This window comes from Stegostoma tigrinum, chromosome 30, assembly GCF_030684315.1.
Source record: "Stegostoma tigrinum isolate sSteTig4 chromosome 30, sSteTig4.hap1, whole genome shotgun sequence".
Taxonomy (NCBI): Eukaryota; Metazoa; Chordata; class Chondrichthyes; order Orectolobiformes; family Stegostomatidae; genus Stegostoma; species Stegostoma tigrinum.
In genome coordinates this window covers 36,131,565-36,158,600 of record NC_081383.1, presented here as the reverse complement: position 1 = coordinate 36,158,600, position 27,036 = coordinate 36,131,565, and the positions used below count along the sequence as shown (strand labels likewise).

The 27,036-nt window shown below is 42.5% G+C and overlaps 1 pseudogene; it reads right to left on the bottom strand.

Moving 5' to 3' along the window:
* Positions 1 to 4,452: 4,452 nt before the first annotated feature.
* Positions 4,453 to 17,722, bottom strand: LOC125465668 (immunoglobulin kappa light chain-like; annotated as a pseudogene).
* Positions 17,723 to 27,036: the final 9,314 nt, after the last annotated feature.

Below are 27,036 nucleotides of genomic sequence, written 5' to 3'. Positions count from 1 at the left end.
GACTCGTATTTATGGGAACAGCATACCTCGTTTTAGTTAGGAATAGTTAGCAGTTAGAAGGGATTTATTCAGTTTGTCAATAGTTTAGTTAATTTGTTCACTGTTAAAGTGAGATAAATAAATTGTTACTTGTTGATTTCAAAGTGAGTATGGGGAATTTATTTAATTTAACCAATAAAAGATGCTGAAAAGCAGACTACACCACTTTTCATACTTTTACAGATTATAGGGTGGTGAGGCACTCCTTTTTTGGGAGTTTTGGTTTTAGTTCTCGGGGTGAGGGCGGGGGGTGGTCAGCCTCTGCTTTATAACAGTCTGTTTATCATTTCCCTTATTTTTCCCTTTTTGTTTGGCCTTGACTCTACTCTTTGATTTACCATATCTTCCCAAACTTATTCTTACTTTTTAGTCAAAAAATCCTCTCTGCTTACCTAGTCTTGAAGTGGCAGGACCCTGTTCACAGCACAATCCCAGGAGCACAGATCTCATTTTCTCCAGTACTGGTGCCAATGCCCATGAATCAGAAACTATTCACCTACAGCAATCTTTCAGCTGTCTCTGTCTGACCTGATTTGCCGTATGCCACTTCGCTCAGGCAAAATCCAGTGATTATGGTCTCTGAGTTTCTTCCTAATTTCGCATTTCATTGCTTATACTGAATGTGCAGAACCTCTTCCTTTGCCATGCCAATGCTTTTTGTGCTTCCATGGACCACTATGACTGGATCCTCTCCTCCCATGGTGCAAGCTCTTCTCTAGCATTGACCAGCTATCCTGAACTTTACCACCATGCAGGCAACACAACCATTTGAATTTGTGCTCTTTGCTTCAGAGAGCGGTGCCAATCCTCTTCACAGTACCATCCCCTACTATCACTATATTTCTTTTGCTCCCTCCACTTGAATGACCTCCTGTACTATATTGGCATGATCAGTTAGGCAATTGTAAAGACTGAAGCTCCTGCTTCCTGTGCTGCTTGGCCTGCTGTGTTCATCCAGCTCTACACTTTATTATCTGGGATTCTCCAGCATCTGCAGTTCCTATTATCTCCTGCTTCTTGTGTCCCCTTATCAGTCAGAGATAATGGGAACTGCAGATGCTGGAGAATCCAAGATTACAAAGTGTGTAGCTGGATGAACACAGCAGGCCAAGCAGCATCTCAGGAGCACAAAAGCTGACATTTCGGGCCGAGACCCTTCATCTGATCCTGAGATGCTGCTTGGCCTGCTGTGTTCATCCAGCTTCACACTTTGTTATCCCCTTATCGGTCAGCCTGATTTACTGTCACACACCCTTCTGTCCTTGACACTAACCAAATCAGGTGACCAAATCCCACGACAGGTGCAACTACTTGCTGGTAAAAAGAATAGAAGTAACTTTCCCCCTCCTTGATGTTTTGCAATGTCTGTGGTTCAGCCTTCTTTACATTGCTTTGAACTGAAGTTGCACAAACTTTGAACACTTGCTGATGTATTTGCTGTGATCCAAATTGCCTTCCTGGAACTCCCATATGCTAAAACTCATCATCCGTCCTGCCAGCCTTAATGTGTTCCAATTAACTACTAAATTATTTTATTTAATGATACACTTACTTATATTTTTATATATCTGATTAACTTTATACTAGTCGCCATGCTATGTTGAACATTAGGAGAGAATAAACTGGTTAAACAGGTTTTTCTTTCTTATTGCTCCCTCACATAAACCCTGAGATAGTCAGAACCACCGGTGCTGGAATCTGAGATAACAAGGTGTAGAAGCTGGATGAACACAGCAGTCCAGGCAGCATTAGAGGAGCAGAAAAGCTAAACCCTGTCTTGCAGCTATGTTCTTAAAGAGTCAGCCAGTTCAGTTCAATAGTGGTACTAATGAGCCATTCTTGGTGACAGACATTCAGTACTTCTTCACGGTGATGTTCAAGATAGAAGAGTACAGGTTCATCATTTGACCAGGTGTCAAATGGGGCGGGGAGACAGTAGGTGGTAAGAGGTTTTATTATCCATTACCCGTTTATCTGTTACCCATTCTGAGGAAGGGTTGCTGCACTTGGAACATTAACTCTGTTTTTTACCCTCACAGATGCTGCCAGACCTGCTGATCTTTTCCAGCAACTTTGTTTTTGTTCCTGATTTACAGCATCCGCAGTTCTTTTGGTTTTTATTGTCCATATTCAACTTGATACTATGAGATGCCGTGAGATCCAGAGTCAATGTTGAGAACTCCCATGGTACCTTTCTCCCAACAGTGCACTACAGTGCCATCACCTCTAGTCAGACTGACCTACCAGTGGGATAGGATATACCTAGGTGACAGTACTATGTGCTCTATTGTGTGTAAGTTATTCTGTGAACACAGTCTTTCAGAAAATTGCTTGAATAGAATGTGGATTGCCCTCCTGAACAATTCCCAGCTTTAAGAACCAAATTCTGTTTTTATAAGAAAGTAGGTTACTTTCAGAATTTGTGCCAAAGCAAGATGTAACTACAGAAAAGCAAAAGAACTCCCCGCACAAAATTATATATGTCTCTTGTGAAAGAAAGTTCAAAGTTTTCCAGACTAAACATACTGATCCACACTGAACATTTTGGTATGAGGACATTTAAGACAATGAGCATTTCACAAATCTGAAGTTAGTGGGGAACAAGAGTCACAGTATTATCAGAGAGTGAGCATTTTTTGAGAAGACACTGGTTGCATCCAGCAGATCTTCAACACTTCTGGGGTAATGTATAAATGTTAAAGTGAGAACTCTCCAAAATAGAGGAGACCAAATGCTAGAAGTTAAGGAAAAGCCAGTATAAAATTTTGCTGGTCTCCAATAAACTCATGGTGAACCCTAAACAAAAAGCAGAATCTCCTGAGGTCACTTACATTGGAAAAGTGACTTGTTTCAAGATGTGACTATTGTGCTTTGACTGATTTTGTTTTCTATTGTAATCAAAACTGAAGAAAGTTCAGATTCCAAATGACAACACTGTTCAAGAAGAAGTTTAAGTAGGTAGCAACAATTGAACAATCGATGCCACTCGAGGATATGCAATATAGACTGGCAGTAGAATATTTGAATTACAGTTGAGTCAGATTGCCAGAGAGCACAGTGAATAAATATCTACTTCAAATTTGATGCTGCCTTTAGAGGCTGAGGTAACTAAAAGGGATAAGAGCACGTGAAATGTCCAACTTCCATACCTTTCAAAATTACTTCCCAAAACAATAAAGAGTATCGTGTCCATCCAGAGCAAAGCTTGTGGGAGATAGGCCTCAGTTAATTCCCAATGGTTTCTTTAAATGGCTATGATGTATAATAGTAATCTGTAAGTAGCAGTAAATGAACTTCGTTTGCCTCTCGCTGAGAGTTTTCTTGTTAGCCATCTTTCTGCTCTATCTTCAATTTTGCTGGTTCACATTGGACTTTGAGGAATTGCATACCACAAACTGCTCAGCAGGAAAAGGACTGGAGTTTAAACTAGTAAAAGATGTTCTAATTTTCCAGCTACCTGTCATATGCTGTCTTGCTATCAAGTAACAATTGAATATTAAAGCTGTCAAATATATTCAATTTACCTGTTGATGCAATCTATTACCTGGTAGCGTTACTTTACTAGAATCAAGACATTGAGAATTAATTGCACCTCATTTAAATACTGAAGGTAATTGCACGTAAGTTAAACTACATTAAGGTGACAGCATTGCCCAAACAACTTCTTGCTTTTGTTATTTGTCAATCCAAGCATGGATGTTGTTCAGGTCTTACTGAATATGAACATGGACTGCTTCAATATCTGAGGAATCATGCAAGATGCAATCACCAGCAAACATCCCTGGATCTGACCTGACGATGGAGGGAAGATCAGTGTGAAACAGCTAAAGATGTTTGGACATAACAAATTATCTGGAGGAGCCCCTGCAAAGATGTCCTAGGACTGAGATGATTGAGCTCAGCCATCTTCCTTTGTTAAATTCTAATCACTTGAAAATTTTGCTGTTGGTTAGGAAACACCACAAGCTAAAACACTTTGGCTATGATGATATGACTCCAACTAATGGAGAGTTTTCTCCTGATCCTCATTGATTCCAGTTTTGCTAGGACTACAGGTGCCACACTCTCTCAGAGATTATTTTGAAGTCAAGGCGGTCTCTTTCACCTTGATTCTACAGTTCAGTTTTTCCATACTAAGGGTGTAAACAGCAGTAGCTGTTTGGAATTCAAACCAAACATTAGTGAGCAGCTTTTAACTGAGCAAATGCTATTTGATTCCATTCTGATGACAACACTATCATTTGTCTGATGACTAGGATGATGATGATTGGAACATCAAAGAACTGTCCAAAAATATGTTGAGTTAAGAAAAAGCAGTTCTGGATATTTCAGCGTTCCAGTTGACATGTTATGATCCTAGTCAAAGGTAATACTGGACCTTTCAAAATCCAGAAGCAAACCAGGCTTGTTGGATAGATGTTTATTATTTGCAGTTAGTTACAATAGTGGTTTATCATTGAACCATGTGTACATGAGGCTGTAGATACTTTTTAACAACAAAATGTAAATTTGTTGTACAAAGAAAAACAGCGGTTAGAAACACGTACTACAAACAACAAAGCATTTTCAACCTGTTACCCGAATGTTTCGTTTCGTAAGTACTCCAGATTTTTCTCCTATTTCAACTCAATATCTTTATTTAACTGACTCTTCCTAGCTTCTTTCACTTGGACTCTGGGGATAAATTTTTGATTCCTTTCATGTCTGCTAATACAAAACTGTCATCATTCTAATGGCCTAAACTTTTTAGTTCCAATATCTTGAAGATTTCCATCCAAACTCTAACATTTTGGAAACACCACAGACTGAAACACTTTGGCTATGGTGACTGGCTCCCTTGAAGTAAAACTTGATTATCTTGCTCCCTTCTAAACTGAACTGAACAATTTCTTCTAATCTTACACCCTGAACACTCTGTTCTGAAGTTAAAACCAAACTGATAGCCTTGATGTGTTTATTCTGTCATACACTCAACAGTAGAAATATTTTTTCATTAACACTCCAGGGCTTTCCCATTTGACTCTAGTCATTGCTTTCTTGATTTGATGTGGTTGGGTTACTGCTTCAAATGACTTTCTTGTTTTAAAAAAATAAATAGCTTCATAGAACTGATTAAAATCCATTTGCCTCTTTCTTATTTAAAAATTCAAATTCCAAAAATGGTGATGATTCTACTCTCAAAAGATGAAAAATTAGCATGGAGGTATTTTCCCTTTCTATCAAAGTTATTTTAGCACTATTCCAATGTTAGATTGATAGTAATAATATACATACATTAAACACATTGGTTTTCAGAACAACCATATTTACCCTAATCCATTTTGATCGTAGCATTCAGGTTCTTTCGTTATTGCCCTGAACAACATGTCCACTATAAAACTGTCCTTGTCAGCCACATGAATGATTTTTAAATTGTATGGGTGTAATATTAAGTGCCAATGAAACAATCTCTGTCACAAAATGTCTTCAAAGAAACTAAAGGATTATAGCCCCTATAAATAATAGCCTCTTCAAACTTTTCAAATGCACACATTTCAAATTGGCTTAAAGCTAGCATAAGGTCTCTTTTTCCACTGCTCGATATTTCTGTTAACATGCATTCACTTTTTGAGAAAAAGCTGACTGGCCATTTTATCACCATCTGCTCATCTTGTAGTAAAATGACATCCGTACCAAAGTCATTGGCATTAATACTCGGTTTCAATCTGCTCTACAAGCTAATTTACCTTGTTTCGCACACTGCATGCATTTAAGTACAACACCCTCAGTCCACTCCAGTTGTCCCCTAATCTGTTCCTAAAGCTAGATTCCTGATCCTTTCCATACTGTCTGACCTGTTACTTGTTCTGGAAACTTTAATAACCTCTCCTGAGCCCACCCCCCCTTTAACTAATTTAAAGTCTTTGTGACCACCCTGTTTAGCCTTTCAGCTAGGATCCTGACCCCAGATAGATTCAAGTTAAACCCATCCCAACAGTACAGGCTGGGCTCATGTCCTATTTTTTTCACGACTGTAAATATATATTTTTCTCCTGACTGTCTTCCTGCCATCATAATAAATTGCGCTCACTGATCTTTCTACTTTTCTGAAGTAACAATTCACACCATTGAATTTCTTTTTGATTTTAGACATTCTGATTGTTTTTAATGATTAAACAGAGACAGGCAATAATATGCCTTTGTTTCCAGTAACTTACTTCTGAGCTTAGCCTTTCACTGTCTCATCGTTTTCATTGATTGTTGACATTTTTCACATTTTTTTGTCACCTTGCATGTTTTTGGTTTCTGTCTGAAACGTAGTACAAAAGTAGGTTGGAAGCACAATGTCTGAGTTTTGACTGATAAATTTGCCTTTATCAATTTAAGGCATCCTCTCTACACAGTCAATGTATCAATTCAGAAGGATGGAATCCAATTGACTCATTTGGGACATTTCTAACAGCAGATAGTAACAAGGGAATCCCTTTATTCCAGCCATTGGGACATTTCTGACAATAAGTTTTGAAGTTTTATACCATCTTTTCTGTGCTCCTTGAGATTGTGGATAATAGGCTGAAGAGATAACTTGTGTTAAATTTTCAGCCCCTTATTTTCAAATTATGCTCTCTGGCATAATCAGAGGTGAGGAGAAATCTCTCCTATTGTATGTTGTGAATCTGTGGAATTCTTTACTGCAAAAAGCTATAGAGGTTGAGTTATTAATTGTATTCAAGGCTGAGGCAAACAGAATAAAGGATTTTTGGGTAAAGGCAAAAAAGTGGAGTTGAGGATTTTCAGGTCAACCATGAATTTCATGAATGACAGAGCAGACTTGATGGGCTGAATTCTGCTCCTACATCTTATGGTGTTAATGCTAAAAGATACTGATTCCCACTCCACGCTTTAGATAGGGGTCATACACAGTCCTGCTGAATTGTTCTTTGAAAGCTGATGCTGTATTTCAGGTTTGAGGTTTATTTGATGTTTGGGGTTTCCCACGACGTGCTATGATGGCATGTCTGGCAAAATTTCACCTCATCTTATGTAATTCTAGCCAAAAAATGTTTCAGTATTGTTGGCTATGTTTTCCTAATATGTAAGTGATCTATTGTGAGCAATTCATAAAAGTTTATTATGATATTCAGGACGATCACCTACTGAACTATTATTCATTCTCTCATTAGTATTTTAACTTTTAAATAATAACATTCAAATATTAGTGCAGACTCAATTTCTGAATGGCTGTTGGTATAAATCTCGCAGTTTAAGATCCATTTGTTGTATTTCTATGAAAGAAGATGGACTAAATGTAACAACTTCATCCTCTTTATCTTTGTCCTCTTCATTTACATTAATGAAGACTGAGCCCAATAATGGAATTTCCAAGTTATTTCCTGTTTACAAGATTGTCTGTGTGAAGTATTGCACACATCTGCCAGAGTTGCTTCTCAGATCTTTGATGCTCATCAAAATAAATTTTAAGACTTGCTAGAATACTGTTTCTCAATTTTTCCAGAATCATCATTCCCCTAACTTCCTCAAGAACTGTTACTGTAACTTCAATGATCGAAACTATTGATCCCATTATGTTTATTTTTCATTGAAATTCTACAAATGTCTGAGTGGGCAATTTGTAAGCTTCAGGATAAGCTCATGAGCATTGAATTTTTTTTTTAATAATTTCACAGCCTGCAGATTATTCTTCTGGCAAGCTAGTGTTCTCCATTAGTAGCTGTACCTGCCAAAATTTTCAATAAGGCGAAGCATATTTTGCTACTCTGTTTGCCTGTATATTTTTCAAATGAAGTAAAACATTTTTCTAAGCACTGAGTAATTACTGACAATCTCTCATCCTAATGTGAGCCTACTGTTTCTTTTTACCTTAAAATTTATCTGCAAACTCTCTCATTTTAGCCCAATTCAAATACTTCAAATGATCCAGATATATCTTCTATTCACAGAAAAATCATAGTTATATTCACTACCATTTCAAAAGGTCAATCTATACAGTGAACTTCATGACACTCTTGTTTGTGTCTAGTACCACTCTGCACTCATTTCTTTAAGAGGTGTAGTTACTCCTTAAATTCAATGAATATCAATCCCCTAAGACACCCCACTTTGTTATAAATCTAGCTGACAGTGATATTGGATAGATCAGATCCCAGAATGAAACCTGGTTACTTAGGTGGCTAGTCACATATTCACACAAGGCTGCAAGAGCTGTTTACCAACAAAGTAATTTCTTCAGCCAGAGAGTGGTGGGCTTGTGGAATTCATTGCCAGGGAGCGCAGTGAGGCCAGGACGTTAGATGTCTTCAAGGCAGAGATCGACAATTTCTTGATCTTACAAGGAATCAAGGGCTATGGGGAGAATGCAGGGAAGTGGAGTTGAAATGCCCATCAGCCATGATTTAAATGGCAGAGTGGACTTGATGGGCTGAATGGGCTTACTTCCACTCCTATGTCTTATGGTACAGCACAATCACACAAAGTGGTACAGAAACACAAAGTGCAGAGGTTCCAGAGGGAGAGGGTGGGTAATGGTGAAGGGCTGGAAGATAAGTGACATCTTATGGCTAAGGTTAGACAGCAGGCACAAATGAAACTTATTTAACAGCCTGACTGAGAGACCGTTGCGGTTGTTTTTGAAGCTGTCCCTTGTTGCACTGTGCAGGAGTACACCTTCCCACTGCTCCGATCACTGCCAAGAACGGTCAGGTAGCTGCTGAGACTGAAGCTGTTGTCTGGGTCATGAGACACCAAGCTGGTTTGGACCTCACTGCTCGTCGGACTCCCATCTACTGTCCAGCTGACTGCAAAGCCCATGGACAGTTTGCTGACCAGACAAACTAATGTGCCGGCTCCTTCACTGGACAGCTCAGCTGAAGGCCCAAGCAGTTTCACTAGAGGGTCAGGGAGTTGCTGAGCTGCAAGTGAGTGAGAGAATCAAAGTTAGCGAAACAAAAAAAAAGCGTCATTTCAATTTAACAACAACAGCTTTAAAATGTTGCTGCTTCCAAAAACTGAGCTTCAATCGTTAAAAAAAAAGTTATTGTGCGAGAGTGAGCATCCCTCCATTAAGACAGCGTTGAGATTTGTGAAAAGGGGAAGTGGTAATTTTGACGTGAAACCAGTTATCCTGGTGTTTCTGTGGATTAGAACACTCACTGCGGGTAAATTCACTTCCAGCTCAGTGGTTGTATATCAGCCTGTGCTCAGTTGGTTGATCCCAGGTGAGAGCCGCACCGACACTGCCATTCATCTCAGTGTCCTTGAATGAAAGGAGGAGGAAATCTGGAGCTCGTTGCTGATCAAACCCCAGTGGCACTTCTGTGCTGCTTCAATGCCCACCACTGGCATTCAGGAATAAAAAGTATCTCAACCCTCTCTACAGCCTGGAGTGAGGGTTTTGGGTGTCGTCCTGACCTCGACAGACTAATGAGGAACAGGACATGGAATGGTCTAGGAAAATGCTGCAATTAGCCCTTTATCCTTCAAGTTGAGAATAAAAGAATTTCTTGCTTCATCTCAAACGCTCCTTTCCCAAGCGTCGACAGCACCTTGATTCCCCTCAGTCCTCTGGATGAGGAATGGCTGCTGGCACAGTACACAATGCAGCAACATTAACATTATATCCAGCAGTGAGCACATGGTGAAGTCTCTGGTCTGGGTGTTAGCAATGAAACTCAACAGAAGCCCAGCAACAAACTCAACAACCAGCCCTTTCTCTGCGCTGTCACTGCTACCACCAACCCACTACAGAGCGATTATAGTCAGCGGATTCATCCGAGAAGTTCAGCTCCAGCCTCAAAAATCAAAAGCAACATTGCTCCTTGCAGTCTTGAGATGAAAGGAGGGTGAGGGAGAGTGCCAGCATGTATTGGGAGAATTTGAGGTGGCGAAAAACCAAGGGCTTGACAAGTGATGTCGTAATGGAAAAAGTGTTTACCAAATGCCTAACACTCTTCCTAGTTGGCCTTTGACAAAATATTGGCACAGTAAATTTACTTGGAAAAATTTTTCCATGAGCCTCCTAGATCAGGAGCCATATCAATGCAATAGTTTGTGTTGAGAGGCAGGCTTCCTTGGTCAAGGAGAAGACACAACATAAGGGTGTGGAACGCCCTGCCTGCCAATGTAGATAACTCAGCCACATGAGGGGCATTTAAAACAGTCCTTGGATAAGCAGATGGATGACGATGGGATAGTGTCGGGGGATGGGCTTAGATTAGTTCACAGGCCGGTGCAACATCGAGGGCCGAAGGGCCTGTTCTGGTGCTCTGTGTTCTGTCGTTGTCAGAATCATTAAAGATTGAGGCCTGAAGAATCAAGTTAAATCCCTCAGATGTGCGAGTACAAACTGCGTTTAAAGCTGGGAATTTGTATCCCTCGTGGGGGGATCCTCACCAGGCTGACTGTGCTCGGTAGCACCACATTGAGTGAGCCACACATACTTGCAATTCTGGTTACATGAGGATTCCCAGGACGATGCTACAATTAATACCCATAAACAGTTTGTACCAATATATCAGACTGCCATTTCAGGTATCAGTGCGTGCCATTTTCCAGCAGACGGTGGAATGCAGAATATTTAACAAGGTCTACCTGATGTTGCCATGTATCTGGAGGACATGCTAATAAGCAGGGAAGACCAATGCAGACAAGTTAGTCGTAAACGCACACCCTAGAAGGGAAAAAATGTGTTCCAGATACTCCAAGTGACTTACTTGGGCAACAGTGTCAACAAGACTAGTTACACCCTTTGGAAGGCAAAGGGAGGGTGATCAAAGGCACTGCAGCTCTCATCTGTACTGGAGCTTAGGTCTTTCTTTGATTGGTGAATTATTGCAGAAATTTCACTCATAACCTACTGAGAAAGGATCAGCCTTGGAAGTAGTCTCATCTTCAACAAAATGAAGGAGCATCTATCATCTGCTAAAGGTGTTGGCACATGGTGATCCCACGTGAGATATGGTGCTAACACCCGTACGGTATCAGGGCAGTGTTGGTGCACAGATGGCCCAAAGCAGGAGTAACACCCAGTAACATACGCTTCCCAGACCTGGGCTCATGCCGAACACAAACACTCCCTGATACAGAAGGAAGGTTCGACAGTCATCTACAGGAGAAGGTTCCACCAATAACAGTAACAGTAACAGACCACAAATAGACTGAAAAGACGACACAGACATCGCACACATAGCTTCAGGTCGAATTGAGCAGTGGTCTTCCATCTTAAGTGCGTACATTTACAAGGAAGAACACCGTCGGGGAGACCAAGTCACAAACGTGGATGCCTTGAGCCACCTCCCACTGGCGGGTCCGCCACTGGAAGAGTCTGTTTCTGGTTTTCAACTTTCTGGACACCCTTCTACTTGCCACTGACAACAATCAGACCGAGGACACAAGAAGATCCTGTCTTGGCAAAACTGATGCAGTCGGTGATGATGAGGCCATCACAACCACAATGGAAGTCTTTCTGGACCCAGACAGAGCAGATCACTGGAAGAGGACGGCATATTATTATTATTATGGGGAGCAAGAGAGCGATTGCCCTGAGTAAGGGTCACCATTAGATTGGGTTGAGTTACACCTGTCATCCAGGGATTTCCAAACTGAAAATGTTGGCAAGAAGTTATGTCTGGTGGCCAGGATTGGATACAGACAGACAGTCGCATTGGCGGGGCTGTGCCCAGGCTGCTAACAAGGACAAAACATTATCACCAGCAGCTGCCCACAACATTTGCGGGAATGGCCAGGTCAACCTTGAACTCAGTTACACATGGACTATGCCAGCCTTTGCTATTGAGCAGAAGACTCCGCACCAGGTTGTCTTCCAGGACCTGGGTGGGGGTAAGTGAAACGTCATCAGGAAGACCCAGTGCTGGACACAAGATTCTCACGAAGGGAGGGAGATTGTTTACTTCAGGGGATGGCGTTTGGTGCTGAAAGCACAGAAATGGCCCTGTATGGCTGAGACATGTTTGACACAAGCTCAGATCTGGTCACATACAAAGTTTGGGTAGGTGTCGCAGTCCTGAACAAGCACAGATCACCCTAAAGCTACAAACAGGGCAGGAACAAAAACCATGCCCAGCCCCTCTGAACAGCCAGAAAGGCTGGAAGTACCCGTGGGTTCTCCCCATCTGTCAGGTGTCAAAGACCACTCGGAGTCTGAGATGGGCACGGAGGATTTCGCAGCCTCAATGTCTTTATCACTTGAAGAGGATGAATTTCTTCTGACGGGCTCTGGGTACAAGAGGCAGGATACGGTCTGGTCCATGAAGCCAGTATTCAAAGACTGAGTCGGAGGAATCAGACGAGGTACAAAAACACCCCACGAGTGGGTACAACTCAAAACAGAACCAGCCTAACATCTCCAGGAGAGGTCAGCCAGCGGGACCTCAGAATATGAATTCCCTCAGTAGTGCTGTTAACATGATCCAAAAATCAGGGAGCCTGGGCTAATGGATATGAAGAGGAGCATCAGACATCCTGTCCGCTCAGAGCTGGAGGAGGAAGCCAGACCCACGTCAAGTACCATGCACGTGTAAATAAGGGCTAACTTGCAAATACCGGCCTACGTGGAGTAATTTCAGAAGTAAACATAATGGGATTGCCAGTTCAGTGGAAGGATATTAAACAGCACTGACATATTTAGCAATAGGATGACAATAATTGAGGGGAAGAGGGGATCGGAAGAAAGATAGTGACTCAGGAACTAGGTGGCATTTTACAGAACACTGCATGAGCTGTGCTTAGTTTCTGAAAGGATTGTTCCTAATATGACTGCCAAAAGAACGAGTCACGTGTAAGCACCCTGCTGAGTGCTGTTTCGTTGCATAGCAGTTACAAAGGTTCAATTATTTAGTTCAACATGAGAACCTTCAAGACATTGAATGTAAATAGAAAAAGCAAATGACACTTCTTTTCTTGGATTTAACTCATACTAGTGCAAGTAAATGTTGAAAACCTTAAAACAGAAACAACTGCACCAAGGAGAGAATTCCAATTGAAACCTTTCCCAGCGTTGCATTTGAAGGTTTGAAAAAGAATTAGACCATGTATTATCATTAAAAAAAAAATTCTCCAAATATATAGCAACTAATGCTTGAGAAGTCAAAAGTGAGCTTGTCAAATCAGGGCACTTATGAACAAGACAATATCAGACACAAAGTTACAAAGTGACTGTCAACATTAGAAACAGCACAAACTGAGACATGCAGCATGAAGAATCATTGCTCTGCTTCTGATTCTAGAGTCTGGAGAAACAAAGTTTCACAAAGGTTAAGTCATAGGCAGATAGAAATAATCAAGTTTCAGTGACTAAATTCACACAGTTAATATCCACAGGAAGAAATTTACAGCCATTTACCTGCAAACAGCTTGGTCCCTTGCCCAAACACCCACACAGTCTGATGTTTCTACTGTTCAGTCCACACAAATTATCCAGGATCCTGCAATTGGACACAAAACACCTTCAGATGCTCCAGCGCCAGCACTGATCATGTGTTTCCAGTGTCCCAGCTGGTGGGGGACAGTAAGGAATAACCTCACAACAACATCCACACACTGGCATTAAAACGTCATCAACACCCAACAGTGGGCAATGACTCAGGATGTTATCAATTATGCAGTAATAACAATTATTAAATACTGTACAGAAAGACAACATTAAAGTAACTTATGAAGTGTACAATACAGGAATATTTGATCCAATGCAAAGATAGTGTACATTTCCTGATGTTAGTTTTTGTTTTACCTTCTGTCACTGTGACACATAAGCACTAGCTGAGGAAACCCACTTTGCACAGGAATAGACGGCGACATCATCCACCTTCACGTTTTTGATGATTAAGTTGTAATGTTGTGACCGCTGTTGGCTGTCGATGCTAAACCCAGGCCCATAGGTAGGAGCGCTATTCGAGTAATAGTAGTACAGGATCCACTGCGGAGTTGATCCTGGCGTCTGCTTGTACCAAGCCACAGCATAGCTATCAGGTCTTCCAATGTAAGAGCCGAGTAGGCGGTGTTTCCCGGTATCACAGTCAGGTGTGCAGGCTGAGTCAGAGTCTGGCACTGTCCACGGGTAAAACAGCAAAGAGAAAAACATCAGAAGTGGGCCCTTTCGAAGGAGACAGCAAACCCCCAACCTGCTGCTGTGCAAGGAGCAGTGTTTTACTTACAGCCCAGCCACAGTGCCAGGAAACAGAGAAAGCACAAGATCCGTATCATTTCTGTCAGAGAGCTGCCTGCCTTCTGCGACTGTACCTGGGACAGACTGTGGCAGCAGCTGCCCATTGAAGCCAGTTGCGGAGCTATTCACAACAGGAAGGAAATCCGAGCAAGTGAGGGCGATTCCCACTGACCAACCAGAGCAAGGATCCGAAACCCGCCCATTCAGGCTCCGAGAGTCAGCTTCATGCAGTGACACCTCAGTCCTGTTGGAAACTCTCACATTTTAAACTGAAGTGCGTTTGTTGTCTCATATTTCCCATTGCTCTTTATGTTTGCTGCTTCTTCTAGCCAATTGTTCTTCACACCTACAATCAAATAAAAACTCTGTGGTGTAAATTATTTGTTGCTCTGTTCATAGACAATCTATGATAAAAACTGCACGTTATGAAACTTTTCTGTCACAGAAATTGCTACTCTGCCTGTTCTATTAGATCCCTGCAAGAAAATAGATTTGAAACGTGATACAGGAAACTCTTAAACGTAGGACATTGACTGAATACATGGTCCTAATTCCATTTGCAGCCCACTGGAGGCAGAGACATTGTGGGGCTGGGAACCAGACGGGGAGGTGGCATCTTTGGTTGTGTACGGGTCCTGTTATCACCAAACTGATGGACATCGACGAGAAGTTTCCAGTACATCTCCAAATTCCAGTTCTGGTCGGGGCCTGTTTCGATCCCTATGGTGTCCCATCCTGCCTGCCTGGCAAGAAGTGCAGCCTAATGCTGCCCTGTGACGGGCCTACACTGCATCCAGCCTCTGGGGGCCTGACCATAAGACCATAAGACATAGGAGTGGAAGTAAGGCCATTCGGCCCATCAAGCCCACTCTACCATTTAGATCATGGCTGATGGGCATTTCAACTCCACTTCCCTGCACTCTCCCCGTAGCCCTTGATTCCTTTTGAGATCAAGAATTTGTCGATCTCTGCCTTGAAGGCATCCAACGTTCTGGCCTCCACTGCACTCTGCGGCAATGAATTCCACAAGCCCACCACTCTATGGCTGAAGAAATATCGTCTCATTTCAGTTTTAAATTTAACCCCTCTAATTTTAAGGCTGTGCCCACGGATCCTATCTACCCCGTCTAATGGAAACAACTTCCTAGCGTCCACCCCTTCTAAACCATGCATTATCTTGTAAGTTTTGATTAGATCTCCCCTCAACCTTCTAAACTCGAATGAGTAGAATCCCAGGATCCTTAGCCGTTCATCATACGTTAAACCTACCATTCCAGGGATCATCCGTGTGAATCTCCGCTGGACATGCTCCAGGGCTAGTATGTCCTTCCTGAGGTGTGGGGCCTAAATCAGCCATGTTTTCATAAAGATTTGAAAGTGGGCAGTGAAAACGCGTCCCTGTGGAAGCACCTTCTCAGTCTTCCCCATTCCTGATGCTCCTCTCACGCTGGAAGCTTGTTTCTAGTTTTAAAGGCTCAGCCGATACCCACAATCCACAAGGAACCTGACTCCAGGTGAATTAAGAGGACACCTCTGTCAGAATCCCAAAATCATAGAGCTGGCACATGGAGTCATAGAGCATGGAAACAGACCCTTCGGTCAAATATGTCCAAGCCGACCAGGGGTCACATCTGATTTAATCTCATTTGCCAGCATTTGGCCCATATCCCTCTGAACCCTTCCAATCTTCTACCCCTCCAGATGCCATTTATCATGTTGTAATTGTACCAGCCTCCACCACTTCCTCTGGCAGCTCATTCCATACATGCACCACCCTGTGTGTGAAAAAGTCCTCTCAAGTTTAAAATCCTTGCAGAATTGTATGCAGTAATGACAGGGGTTGGAACACAGTCACATTCCCAATGCCTGTATCCCTCTCCTGTGGGTAAATGCAGCCGAATGTAGTGGTGAAACCCTTCAGTTAACCCGTGGATAAAGTAGCTCTGTCAAAGTTTGTGTGAACAGGAAAGAGTTGAATGTGTGACTAGTTACTGATGCACTAGTTTGCCAACTAACTATCATACTCTAACCTGCTATTGACCAGCAGCTGACTAGCTACACAGTTAACAATATTGTGCAAACTGCTGAATGAGATTTATTCAATAAGTATATCTGTTATTTTCATGGAAACAGAATATTGAGAATGTGTTGAACCTCAGCAAACTGTTACAGGGGTTTAACAGAAGCTGTTGAGTTGTCAGTTCCAGCCAGTTAGCTTTTAGTATTTGAGTGTGGTATGTGCCGTCCAATCCAGTTGCTCCCTGTGGGTGAAATGAACAAACACCTGGGCTCCCATCCAGAACTGGGGCCTGTTATTTTAAGCAGAGGGACTGTCCAGAGCAGAGTCAAGCTCAATATAATGTTATTTTACTGCAACCTTATCCAAATATCTCAGATTTAGCTCCACCCGTTTAAATAACGGAAACATCACAGTTTAAGTTAGCTCACCAACACTGTTAGGAGTCTGTGGCATGGTCACTTCTTGCACCAATGTATTTAAAATCTCCCTGTGAATGGAAGGAAAGAGTAAAGGTAAATTATGTACTTTGTTTTGTCAAAATTGTAAGTTTTGTTGAGTTTCATGGTAGACTTTTCTCCATGAGGCCAAGCGGCTTCCTTGTGCTATCGTTCAAATCTGCCTTATCAATTACTGGCCACTCCTTTATGGTATCCCTCCTGTCGAACATTAGCCGGATTCTACTGCTCACTGGGAATTTGCCACAGACCAAGTATCCCCAAAATGGAGCAGCATCCCTGGCACCATTGCCATCACTGTCTTCATGTATCTGTGTGTGGATGACAGAGATCACACACAGATCACCCTGTTCTCTAGAAGGAGCCAGTCACAAAGAAATCCAACATCGCTGTCACCTTCACAGGAACAGGGATAGGAGGCCTTCAGCTTGTAGGTGCTGATCCAGAGGCTGACACAATTCTGTGCTGGTGCCTTGGGACATGGTAGCCCCACACATTGAGGCTGAAAGACCCTGGCTGTTCTGTGTCTTGTACACCCCCTGAGGGACCCTACAGCTGCAAACTCTTCAGGTGCTGCATGTTAGAGTCTTACAAAATACGTCTGGGTCAGGTGTCTGGGCAATGGGTTCTGTGCTTATTTGCTACCTTGCATAAGTTGGGTGCTCTGTGACCCACAGGTGTCTCTCTTAAGTTCAGCTGTGATCACTTCTGCAACATTGAGATGTCCATCTGCAGTTTGCAAGGACACTGACATGGTGGTCATTGCATGTGGTCAGCATTTGCACCCAACACACGTACACAGGGTGCACTTCACATGGGATGATGTGAAGCAAATGATGTGATGCCATTTAATAATGGAGCCCTTTTTGCCCCCATCAAACTGGCACTGACCTCACCCACCCAGATGTGATCCCAGTCATTTTTATACATAGGAACTGACAGATGTGGAAGCCAGGGCAGGTCAGACTGGACGCCATGAATACCAGGCTCCACTTGTTTGTCAGGTCCATCCATCTCGTGAACCCCCATGCCCCTTAACCTGCTCTCCCTGGGCTGCCCGTCTTGACTGAGCCCCGATACGGTAACAGCCACATCATCAAACTCAGATTCCAATGTTCCACCTTGCCCCCTGCCTAAGCTCGGTCACTACAGTTTGGTAATGCCTACTGTCAAGCGGCACAGTTCCCCGTGGAGATCACAGAGGCGATGACTGCCTGTAAGTCCCCTGCCTGCAGTATCCCATGCCCTCACCTGCAAGATTGGCTCCCTCATTATATTTACATGTCACCCAGCCCTTCACCATCTTTATACTCTCCACAAGCCAGCCTGATGCCTAACCGCCCCAGCACTGAGTCCCTCCACCCTCTATTGCAACAATCCTCCCTGATACCACCCGGCCCCAACAACTTTGACACTCATTTGACTGACGCTAGGACTGACAGCACCCATCCGAGCATAAAGTGTCCTTGCTGGAGCATTGCCCTGGCTATAGCCAGTACGCTTTGATGTGCAGAACTACGGGGGATAAAACATGTGCCCTGATGAGGTGGGAAGGCTGGCAGGTGTAAGATGACACATTTATGGACAGGATCTACATGGATTTGGAAAGCAAAGCACTGATTAAGGATCGCTACCATGGCTCTGTGCATGTCAAACCATGTCTCATAAACTTGATTGATTTTTGGAAGAGGTGACCGCGGAGATAGATGAAAATAGAACAACACACATTGTCTACTTGCACTTCAGCAACTCCTTCAACAAGGTTGTGGATAGTAGGCTGATTAGTAAGGTTAGATCACATGGGATCCAGGGACAGCTAGCCAATGGGGTTCATAACTGGTTTGAAGGTAGGAGACAGAGAGTGGTGGTAGGGGTTTGCTTCCACAAGGGGGTAGATAAAGTGAATATCCCAGGTCTTTTCTCTGGGGAGGGGAGTTGAAAAATGGAAGGCATAGGTTTAAAGTGAAAGCAGAAAGATTCAAAAGGATCCTGAGGGGCAACATTTTCACGAGCGGGTGGAGTCTGTATGGAACAAACTGCCAGAGGAAGTAGCAGAGGTGAACAGCACCTGGTCCATACAGATGAGTTGAACCAAAGGGTCCGTTTCTGAGCTGAATGAATCTAAGACTCAATGCCATGATCAGATTCTGTCAGACTCTGTCTGTCAACAACAGCACACCTTCAGAATGACAGTGATCATCAAGGTTCACAACAGGCTTTTGGAGTTAGTGAGACAAAGGATGCCTTTGTTTTGGCAGACATTTGCTGAGTGTCATGTTGGTCCAGGAACAGAGCCTGGTAAGCTGGTGCAAATATTGAATGTGAGAGACACCATCGGAGCAGGGCAGGGTGATTACTCAGAGATAGTAGGAACTGCAGACGGTAGAGAATCTGAGGTAACAAGGTGCAGAGCTGGACGAACACAGCTGGCCGAGCAGCATCAGAGGAGCAGGAAGACTGATGTTTCAGGCCTAGACCCTTCTTCAGAAATGGAATTTCCGAAACATCAGCCTTCCTGCTCCTCTGATGCTGCTTGGCCTCCTGCGTTCATCCATCTCTACACCTTGTTATCTAGTGTGATTACTCAGGTGGTTTTGATAAAGATGCAGATACAGCAAGTAATTAGAAAAACAATTGAAAGGTTGGACAGTATATTGAAGTAATGGACAACAAATGATGCTGTGCCATTCAGGGTTATGGTGTAACTCCTACAAGAGTATTCTATGCAGTTTGTCCACGTTTGTGAAAAAGAAATATATTTGCACTGGACTCAGTTCAGATGTTTACAAAGCTGATTCCAGGAATGAAAGGGCTGCTTTCCGAGGAAAGGTGAAGCAAATTGGGCCTAAACTTAGGATGAGAGAGAAACAAAAGATGATCTTATTGAAATGTACGATCATGCTGGGCCTGCATTGGATGGATAATTAAAGAATATCTCACCTCATGGGGAAACTAGGCTAGTGGACACAGTTTAAAATTAAAGGGTTTCCCATTTAAGATGGAGAAGAGGAATTTCTTTTCTCGGAGGGACTTTATCCTTTCCCCCAAAATGCTGTGCAGATTCACTCATTTAATATGGTCAAGGCTGAGTTGAACACAATTTTGTCAACCAGGGAGTCAAATTTTGACTTATGAGGGGTGGGCAGGAAAATGGAGTTAAGATTATTTTTGATTATTTTCATGATCTTATTGCAGAGTAGAGCAGGTTCAAGGTCCAAATGTTCTGCAAGTGCTCATTTCTTATATTGTTCCCTGATCTTTTATTGTGCAAGCAGTCTGATCTGTACTGGCTTAGCAACCTGAGAACATAATGTTTGAAAGAGTTCAAACTGAAGGAAGGGTGTTAAATTGTAATAAACAAAATTATGAAGACATGAGGCGCAAATTTGTTGAGGGAGACTGTGAAAATACATCTGAAGACATTTCTGGGCACAGGCATCTATCTTTAAAAAACAATGCTAAATGGGACAAACTTTGAATAGATCCGGCAATTCAAGACTGGGCATCCATGATGCACTGTGGGCCATCAACTGCAGCAGAATCGCAATTCAATTTGCAACCTCATGTCTCAGCTTATCCCCCACTGTAGCAATATCATCAAACCAGCAAATCAGCCCTGGGTCAATGAAGAACATGGGAGGGCAGGCCAGGAGCAGGACAAGGTTTACCGAAAACTGAGATGTCAACTTGGTAAAGCTACCAACAAGTCCAGGGCAAGTGATAGCCCAGTGGACACTGACTGCCCTCGAGAACATAGAACAGTATAGCACAGCACAGGAACAGGTTATTTGACCCCAGTCCGTGATGCCATTCGAAACAATCCTTTCAGCCTGCGTGCAGACTTTATCTCTCTTTTCCATGCTTGTTCATGTCTGTTTAAATCCCTCTTTAATGTTGCTATGCTATCTGAAATAACTCCACAGAGGCCTCTATCCCATCACCGAGTCTGTCTTTAGTTACACATAAACAGTCCTTGACTTTAGTTCTGTCTCAGTCGGAGCAAGGAGACAGAGTGCCAGTATCCCGGACACTCACCCCTTCTATTTATCAGCAGAGGCTCCCTGATTGGGGCTGTTAATCTGATCCAATCAGGGAACTCACATTCTGTAGTGTCCAGCTGGCCAACCTCGTTACAATCACAACACGATCTGTTTCTACCACCTCCCATGGCAAGGCTTTGAAAGCACCTTCTGTACCTTCTGTTTGTAAATTGTCATTTTGCTTGCGCATCTCCTTTAAACTTCCCGTTTCTCACCTTGAACCTACGCTCGCTGATATCTGACATTTTCATCCTGAGAAAATGTTTCCCACTATCCACCCAAGCATTGCCTCTCGTAATTATATATGTTTCCTGTCAGGTTGCTGCTCAGCCTGCAACACTTTAGCGAAAACAATCCGAGTTTGTTCAATGTCTGCTGATAGCTAATACACTCCAATCTCGTCAACATACTGATAAACCTCTTTTACACCCTCTCCAAAGCAGTCACATCCTTCCTACAGTGTGGCGATCAGAACTGTGTAAAACACTCCAAAGGTGGCCGAACTGCAGTTTTGATATACAGCTGCAGTGTATTACAGCTGGCACAGACTTCAGCCAATTTAATTCACTCCACATGACATCAAGAAACAGTTGGAGGAGCTGGATACTGCCAAGGCTTTGGGCCTCAAAAATAAACTGGTGCTGAAGACTCACAAACATAACATTGATAACAAAGTGTGAAGCTGGATGAACACAGCAGGCCAAGCAGCGTCTCAGGAGCACAAAAGCTGACATTTCGGGCCGAGACTCTTCATGGATTCTCCAGCATCTGCAGTTCCCATTATCACTGATACAACATAACACTGAATTTTTTTGAGGAAATAACCAAAGAGATGAAAGGCAGAGTGGTAGCTGTTGTTTACATGGACTTCAGTAAGAACTTTGACAAGATTCTGCTTGGGAGACTAATTAGTAAAGTTAGATCACATGGGATTCATAGCCAATTGGATACAAAATTAGCTTGAACGTAGGAGACAGAGGGTGGTGCTAGAGGGGTGTTTTTCATACTGGAGACCTATGACTGCTGGTGTTCCTCAGGGTCCAATATTATTTGTCTTTTCCACATATGATCTGGATGAGAAATTTGGAGACTTGGTTAATAAGGTTGTGGATGACACCGGGATTGGTAGTATAGTGGAGAGTGAAGAAGGTGATCTAAGATTACAAAGAAATGTTGTTCAATTGTGTCAATGCGCTGAGGAGTGGCAGTTCAAGTTTAATCTGGATAAATGTGAGGTATGGCATTTTTGTAAAAACAAGCAGGACTCATACAATTAATAGCGGGGCTATTAGTAGGACAGTTATGTTGTATACAATAGTATTGTAGGACACAAAAACCTGGGATATATAATTCTTTTGAAACTTGCATCACATGGAGACGGGGTGGTTAAGAAAATGTTGACCACACTTGCCTTCATGGCTAGACCTTTCAGTATAGGAGTTGGGATGTCACATTGAGGTTGATCAGGACGTTGGTGTGGCCTCTTCTTGTGTACTGTGTAAGGTTCTCCCTGCTACAGGAAACATATCATGACATTGGAAAAAAGATTTACCAGAATGCTGCCGGGAATGGGTTAAAAGGTCAGCTGCAAAGTTTGGGAGTTTTCTCACTGCAGTGTAGAAGAATGAGAGGTGAACTTACAGAGGTTTATCAAATCTTAAGGGGTCAGAAGGGTATTTTCCCTGGTGTGGTGGAGCTCAAAAATAAGGGGCACATTTTTAAGGTGAGAAGAGAAAACGATAAAAAGGACATGAGGGGCAATTTCTTTAACACGCAGCCATTTGAACGTGGAATGAGCTCCCAGAGGAAATGGTGGGTGCAGATACAGTTACAACATTTAAAAGACACTTCAATGAGTACATGAGTAAGAAAGGTATGGAGGGATACAGGCCAAATGCAGGCAGGTGGGACGAGTATAGTTTGCAAACGTGGCTACTGTCGAAGAGTTGGACCGGAGGGTCTGTTTCCATGCTGAATGGCGCTATGACTCTGTAACTCCTACGTGACACTGAGCAAAAACAAATTCCTTCAAAGTCAACAACTCATACAACGTCATTCAACCATAGCTAACAAATCAAGTTCATAATGGTAAAATATGAACGGAAGAGGCCTATAGTTTTGCCAAAATAGCAGTAATTACAATGATTGGGATATTTATAGAATACAGAAATGGAGTACAAGAAACTGATTGTGAAAAAGGGGAATAGGAATGCAAACTGGCAAAAAAAATCAGAAAAATTGACTGTAAAAGCTTCCATAAACAAACATAAAGGAAACATTTGGCTGAATTGAATGTGGGTCTCTTACAGGCAAATTAAGGAATATTTATAGCAGAAAAGAAAAATGGCAGAGAACTTCAAAGATTACCTGATGTCTTCTTTTCCTGAGGAAGATACAAGGACTTTCTCAGAACTAGAGATCCAAGTGGCTAAGAAGAATGTGGTGCTGAAGCATCTTAATGTCAGAAAGTAGATTGTACTGGGGAAATTGCACCTGGAGGAAACTCACGCAGACACGGGGAGAATGTGCAAACTCCACACAGACAGCCGCCCCAGGCTGAAGTCAAACCTGTGTCCCTGGCACTGAGAGGCAGCAGTGCTAGCCACTGAGCCACCGTGCTGCCCATAAACCTCTGGGTGGTACACTCTTGGTTGTAGTGACAATTCCAGGAAGACAATATCAAAAATTCCGATTAGTTGAGAAGTCTGGTTGTTACGCTGTCAGATAAGACAAAGTTTACTGTACAAAGATTTAAAGTTACTTAAAAAGGGGAATCCAGAGAGACTCTGTATTTAATGATGGCAGGCCAACACAGTGACAGTTTCAGTATACTAAATTGGTAATGCTGTGCTGAAGCAACATTATGCAAGTTGTTTTGAAAGCTTACGTTTTTGGTCGACCACAAAAAGACACAAATGATTTTCACGTCTCTATTTGCTCAATCCAAAGTTATCATGATTGGCAAAAGACAATTTATATTTGTGTTCCATTTTCTCATTTACATGTTGAAGAACTGCTTTATGAAAAGTGTCAATACAAGAAAGCAAAATGGGCTTGAGTAATACAGAATAAATCAAGCTATGAACTGAACACGTGCCTGGGAATTATGAAATTAATGAAATACATCTGTCAACAAAACTCCGCAGTGACTTTTAAAAATTACAATTTATGCCCCAGAAGAATAATAAACTAAGTTCACAAACTCCAGTGGAAGAAAATGCTCCCTTTCTGGTCTTTGCTGTGGTTATATTTGACTAACAGCTCTTCATCTGTGTAACCTCCAATACTGTTAGGTGTAATGTTGTATTACTGGGATAAGTACATTTTAAACTACATCAATTATATTAGTCTTCAATGCATTGTTTAGCTAAGACACTGTAAACAGAATTGTGCAAGACTTAAAGTATCTTCTTCACTATCTGTTCCTTGCATAACTGAGAAAAGATTTGAAACTTGCACAGTTGAATCATGTATGTTTCACAAATGGTCCTCAATCACAGAATCCCTAAAGTGTGGAAGCAGGCCATTCAGCACAACAAGTCCACACCACCCCTCTGAAGATCATCCCACCCAGACCCCTTCCCCTACATTTCTCATATCTAACCCACCCAAACCTAAATATCCCTGAGCACTATAGCATGGCCAATCCACCTACCCTACCCATGTTTGGACTGTGGAAGGAAACTCACACAGACACAGGGAGAATGTGCAAACTCCACACAGACAGTCACTTGAGGCTGGATTCCTGGTCCCTGACACTTTGAGGCAGCAGTGCCAGCCAGCGAGCAGAAAATATTAGTATTTACTTTTGTCTGTCCTTTTAAATAGTGGCTATTTCCTCAGTAAAAGCCATCAAAAAATAATTGTTTTTTTATTACTTTTTTGAATGCTGGATAGCACAAGAGTACAGTTTGTAGGTGTCTGCCAAAGTTACACATTGTATTTGGCCCAATACTCTACTGGTCTGCCTCGTTCCTGCAGGACATTTCCTGGGAATGACACTGCCTGTGCACACCAACCGGTCCAGAACAGAGCTCCAGCCCGAAGTAACCACAGCTTATTACCTGCCAGCACAATTTCAAAATCAGACACCTCAAACTGTTGATGTTGAAATTGTGATGGAGGAGTGCCTGCTCACATTATTTATACTCGGTAAGTTGCATAATACAAAATTACGCTTCAAGCTCAGGATACATCAATGGTCCATATTAAATGCGAAGAAGCTTGTGCAAAGGAACCATTTTCTGACACCAATGCATCAATGACGATTGGCATTTGCTGCTAAAAAGAAGAGAATATAAAACTAGGAAAATGTTGCAGCAGGTGAACAAACAATGTTGGAACCACACCTGGACTATTGCGTAGGGTTTTTAGTCCCCTTGTGGTTGCATTGACACAGTTCAAAGGAGATTCACAGGATTGATTCCAGAGGTGAGGGGTTTTGTCTGATGAAGAGAGATTGCACACTTCCGGCCTATTCCCTCTTGAGACTAAAGGAATGAGAGATCAAATTGAAATATAAAAAAATGCTAAGGTGGATCAACAGAGAAGGCACAGAAAGGACATTTGCTCTTGTGTTAGAATCTAGCATGAGAGCTCAGTTTTATGAAAAGGGGGGCAGATTTAAAACCGAGGTGAGGGGAAATGACTTCAAAGGAAGTGAATCTATGGAATTCTCTACACTGGAGTGCAATGGACACGAAGTAACCTTAAATTGGAGGAGAACATAAACAGATGTTTCATTAATAATGGGTTGAAGTATAATGGGTTACAGGTATGAGCGTGGAGTTGAGGCAGAGATGAGATCAGCCACAATTGTAATGAATGGCAGAGGAGCTCAAGGGGCTGAATTCCTACTCTTGCTCCTGGTTATGTTGCTGACTCTGCATATATCACCAACAATGCACACATTTCAAAGTATCTGACACACAGCCGAAACAAGAAAAGAAATTTTGTTTTAATTTTGAATAATCAGCTTGATACCGTTTACACTAACTGCTTTTTCTAACTGGTTGTGACTGTATTTGAGAGATATTGCTGTTAATGTACATTCTCCTTAGGTGTCAGCAAGCTCAGACTTGTGCAAAAAGCCAAACACCACCCCATCTCTGACTCAAATTTGGGAAGGAACTAGCAGAGTTTGAGAATTATGTGACAGAAATTGATGAATATTTTATCTTGTTCTGTCATAACACTGCCATTTTGGAAAATTCTTGCAGAAGCCAAAGCAAATTAAACAATTCCCAAGCAGAAATACAAACCAGAAGAGATAACAAAGTGTGGAGCTGGATAAACACAACAGGCCAAGCAGCATCTTAGGAGCACAAATGCTGACATTTTAGGCCTAGAAGAACTTCTAATTCCCTGGTCCTCAACACCTCATTTTTACTATGGATGTCCAGTTCCTATACACCTGCATTCCCCATGCAGGTGGCCTAAAGGCTCTCTGCTTCTTCCTGTCCTGCAGGCCTGACAAGGCCCGCGCACTGACACCCTGGCCGAACTCATCCTCACCCTCAACAACTTCTCTTTTAATTCCTCCCACTTCCTACAGACAAAGGGGGTGGCCATGGGTACCCGCATGGGCCCAAGCTATGCCTGCCTCTTAGTAGGTTACCTGGAACAATCCCTCTTCCGCACCTACACTGGCCCTAAACCCCACCTCTTCCTCCTTTACATTGATGACTGTAACACAGTTAAGATAGGCTGGGAAGCCCTATGTTCTAGCATGAACTATTTTACCTCATCAACCTGTTCAGAGATGTTATTACACACTGGTGCAGCAGGTGGGACTTGAATCCAGGTCTCTTGGCCCAAAAGTAGGGACACTGCCACTGCACCACAAGAGAGCCCTGACTCTATTTTAATGTCGCCACTTGGTTGGGGTTGACAATAAGCTAATATTGTTATCAACAGAGAGTTAATCTAGAAGCCCAGCTAACCTTCTGGGGATGGATTCAAATCCCACCACAGCAGCTGGTGAAACTTATCTTTCACTGTTTTCAAAATCTGGAATTAAAAATTGCTGATGACTGTAAATCCATTGTCGATAGTCGTAAAAATCCATCTGGCTGGCTAATGTCCTTTACAGAAGGAAACTGCCATCATTACCTGGTCAGGCCTCTATGTGACTCCAGACCCACAGCAATGTGGTTATCAGTTAACTGCCCTCTGGGCAATTAGGGATCTGCAATAAGTGCTGGCCTAGCCAGCTACACACTCATTCCTTGAATGAAGAAGACAAAAAAAGCCCAAAGTAAAGACTTGCTTCAGTTAAATAGGCATTTGGTTAGACCATACCTG